The sequence below is a fragment of the Bidens hawaiensis genome, unplaced genomic scaffold (assembly GCF_021521415.1).
Source record: "Bidens hawaiensis isolate Kalapana, Puna unplaced genomic scaffold, B.hawaiensis_p1.1 tig00027324_1, whole genome shotgun sequence".
Taxonomy (NCBI): Eukaryota; Viridiplantae; Streptophyta; class Magnoliopsida; order Asterales; family Asteraceae; genus Bidens; species Bidens hawaiensis.
In genome coordinates this window covers 253,639-258,149 of record NW_027494418.1, presented here as the reverse complement: position 1 = coordinate 258,149, position 4,511 = coordinate 253,639, and the positions used below count along the sequence as shown (strand labels likewise).

Here is a 4,511-nt window from a genome sequence, read left to right as displayed (position 1 = left end):
CTTGTCTAAATAGTCAAAGTTGTTTTCGCTAAAAAGTGATGACGCGTGATTCAATCTGTTGCTGATGCAGAAGCTCAAGACGTTCATAGAAAGCTTCTGAATAAGTCATAGCCACGTTTCCTTTGTTCTAGTTGGTAGTTGCTGAATAACCGGTCAAGAGGTTTCCCCTTGTGACCGTTAGTTTGTTCCTCTTTTTATGTATTTATATTTCTATTTAAAGCAGTATATTATGCAGCTCTCATGTACCGAAAATTATTCATTAATCAAAACATCCTTGAACTTTCATTCCTTGATGCAGTTTAATTAGCCTTTTTGTGTTTCTCTCATAGCAACAAAAAGTCATGATGTTAGATCAATATTATGATTTTGAAATGGCAGTAACTATCCTAATTATTGTTCATAACTAAATTTTGCTATAGAATACTAACAAACGTAGGGTGAATTATAATTGAATAGTGAGGTAAATAGTAACTCTTGAAGCCGAGGAAAAATGACCCTATTTACTAAACACTAACCCACTCCATTTTTGCATCACACACACCTTATCCATCTCCTATGCTTACAGACAACTTGTTCTTCATCTGCAAATATTTTCCTTCACCTTATCCACACATTATCTTCTCAAATATCCAACCAACTGAAATGTGAAATCTAATCTTACTGCCAAATTCTAGAGTTTAATTAACTATAAAACATTATCATCCAAATCATCGTTCTACACTGACTGGCAGATGGTCTGGAAATCCTAGCTTTCTTCCTTCTTATGTTTTCTTGAGAGATATCAAATCAATTTATAGGCCTAGATAAAGATTACGCACGTCCGAAGCCAAACCGATGATTGTTGGCAGGTAATTCGGACGATTAGGATTCTTATGTCACCAATCTACAGCCAGCTAGAGAAACTATAACATCAAACATCGATTAGCGAGTCGTCCGATGAGTTCGAGTCAGGCAAATAAAGAATTACCAGACATGATTGAGCCCACAAAGTCTACATTCTTGGAGAAAGATCCAAGCAATTCCACCGGATCAAAGATTTTATCAAAAATAGTCAAGCTATCTAAATGTCGTCTGAATGATCAAAGTGTTTTACGCTTAAAAGTCTTGATGTTAGATCGATATTATTTTCGTAGCAATTATAAATAAAAGATCGGTATTTCATGTGGACATATTATTGATCACCCACCCAAGGTATGACTTTTACAATAAATTATTTTCCACGGCTTCTTTGAAGTTGACGTTGCAAAACATTCAAATAAATATTAGCCACAGTTTCATTTCGTCATTAATATTCTCTAGTAGATTGTTTCGTTGACTTGAGTTACATATAATCATAAAAGAACCAAAAAACCTGCACCTTTCTACCAAGTTCCCACTATCATGGAATTCATTACCACCCATCTAATCACTTGCTTCATTCTTGTCTTGATCCCACACATAACCTCACTTTCTTTCAATTATTCTTTTGTGAGTCCCCGGAATCAGAGTCAGGAAGAAAATATTCGATTGGACAGAGCTAACTTCTCCGACGATGGAATCCAGTTGACCCCAGATCAGATTGGTGCTAACAACCAGAGCCAAATAACCGGGCGAATGACATACTACAAGGAATTTCGTCTTTATGACAGAAATTCTAATGACCAAGCAAGCTTCTCTACCAATTTTACCTTTGTGATTGATTCAAACGGATCTGCAAATTACAGTTATGGCCTCACATTCTTCCTTGCTGAGAATAATACTGAGCTCAAACCTGACGGAAACATGGGGCTTCCGATGATCGAGTCAGGCAGTACCTCGAGATTTCGGTTTGTTGCAGTGGAATTTGATACTTACTGGGATCTCGGGTGGGATCCAGAGTACTCCAACAGTACACGCATGGGAGATCATGTAGGTATCAGCAAAAGCTCGCTTAAATCTGATAAGTATAAGAAATGGTTAAGCAATGTAACTGGTGGGGGATTGTGCCATGCTTGGATCAGGTATGATTCAGCTACAAATATTTTTGATGTTTCGTTCACCAATTTTCAAAACAACACAGTCGTACAAGATAGATTTAGCTACACGGTTAATCTCGAGAAGGAGTTGCCTGGAAACGTTATTATTGGGTTTTCAGCAGCCACTGGACTGGCGTTTCAGAAAAATATCTTGAAATCTTGGAGTTTCGAAAGCTCAGGTATAGACCAAACCCCTGATCTAGGGAAAGGGGAAAAGAGCAAGGTGGGACTGAAAGTTGGATTATCGGTTACGGTTTCTATTCTGGTTATACTTTCGGTTGTTTTGTGGAGATGGAAAAGGGCTAAAGACAGCGAAGATGATGCTGAACAACTTGAATTTGAAATCGAGATGAATAAAGATTTTGAAATGGGCAGCGGGCCGAAGAGATTTTCCTACCATGAATTAGCTCAATCAACCAGTGACTTTGCCTTGAAGGAGAAGCTCGGAGAGGGCGGTTTTGGTGGTGTTTACAGAGGTTTCCTGAAAGAATCAAGAACGTATGTTGCGGTAAAAAGGATGTCGAAAACCTCCAAACAAGGGATCAAGCAGTACGCATCGGAAGTCAAGATCATTAGCCGACTAAGGCATAAAAACCTGGTGCAACTCATTGGTTGGTGCCATGAGAAACACGAACTCCTGCTTGTTTACGAGTATATGGAAAATGGAAGCTTAGATTCACATCTTTTCAAGTTTAAGAGCTTGTTGTCATGGGGAACAAGATACAAGATTGCTCATGGGCTGGCTTGTGCTTTATTGTATCTACACGAGGAATGGGAGCAATGTGTTGTACATAGAGATATCAAATCAAGTAACGTGATGTTAGATTCAAATTTCAATGCAAAGCTTGGTGATTTTGGGTTAGCTAAGCTGGTTGACCATGATAAACGCTTGCAAACAACCATGCTCGCTGGAACTTTGGGTTACATGGCTCCCGAGTGTGTGGTAACCGGTAAGACAAGTAAAGAATCAGATGTGTTTAGTTTTGGAGTTGTTGCATTAGAAATAGCTTGTGGACGTAAACCCATAGATTATGATGTTCAAGACTCCCAAACACGGTTGGTAGAATGGGTTTGGGAGCTGTATGGGACCGGGACACTTTTAGACGCAGTCGATCCACGTCTAGGATCGGATTTTAAGGAAGAGGAAATCAAACAGTTGATGATCATTGGGTTATGGTGCGCGCATCCTGATTCAAATAGTCGACCATCAATGAGACAAGTGATTCAAGTATTGAACTCTGAATCTTCCCTTCCTATACTCCCCTCAAATATTCCTGTAGCGTCTTATTCAATGCGTTCCATGTCTTCGCCATTTAGCGTCGCTTCCCTCGCCCAAAACCAATCATTACGTGCCATCTCTAACACAGATTCATCAAAGCAAACGACATCATCAACAACTTCTTCTTGTTCTCCATCTGTATCACTATTGCATTCCACCTAAATAGATTGGAAACCGTAGAAGTACTTCATTAACCGAAGCCTTCAATTGTATTTTATATTGATTGTTTCGTAACCATCACAACAGAATTACTGATCGCCTTGATTGATCCATAGAATCTTGTTAAATCTTGTTTTTCTGATTGTTTTCTTCTATAGTTATATTCAAGCATTAAATTGTTATGTGATTATGTGATTTCTAATCATATATGTGTTGGTGTGATTTTACCCAAAACCAAATGGAGAGCTATAAGCCTATTAATCTATTATATGAGACGGGCAGTTGACAATACCAGCAAATGAGGGGAAAAAAACTCTTATTATTGGCGTCAAATTAAAATGTGCAGACAATATGTCGTTATATTGAATCACTTAAAAATTATTAAATGTTCTTGTTTGAATATATATATTTAATTAAGAAAATATTCAATTACAATAAAAGGGCAGGTAAGCGGGCAACAAGCTGCGTCGCCGCCCCATTTTGAATGACAAAACCATTCCTACTAAAAAAAAATCTATGGTTCTTTGGTGTCAATGAGACGCTGTACACAACCAGCTGAACTCTTTACAGAAACATAATACTTTAGAGACACAAGACCCAAATGTATCAAATGCAAAGAGAATGAAGACGTTACAAGACTTGACTCATGAAAATATATAAATAATCAAAGTCAGTATATAATATTGAGAAGCGGTAGTAATCCCACAACTACAAAATGAAGCTACAACACCAATAAAGTGTAGATTTATGTCTTGAAAGTAATGAACTATGACCAATGTGACTTCTTACAAAGTGCCACCAGCTTTATCTAGTGTTCTGTCATATCTAAAACGAAACTTATGTTATGTCTTAATATACAGCACTTTGATAATGATGCTCGTGCATAGGAAATGCCACGCTTTAAACTTCAACCTCATTTTAACAACTTTAGTATTCATGTGCCACACAATTTACAGTCAGTTGTAACACTTTCAACAGCAAGGGATAGATTTAAGGACGAAACCGAGTAACAAAATAAGGTCTCTCTTAGGCTATCCCGGACGACAATAGGGACGAGGGGGGGGGTACTATTTGTCGCT

At 37.9% G+C, this 4,511-nt stretch overlaps 1 pseudogene; it reads left to right on the top strand.

Moving 5' to 3' along the window:
• The first annotated feature begins 695 nt into the window (after positions 1 to 695).
• Positions 696 to 3,601, top strand: LOC143575259 (L-type lectin-domain containing receptor kinase IX.1 pseudogene; annotated as a pseudogene).
• The last annotated feature ends 910 nt before the right edge of the window (positions 3,602 to 4,511 follow it).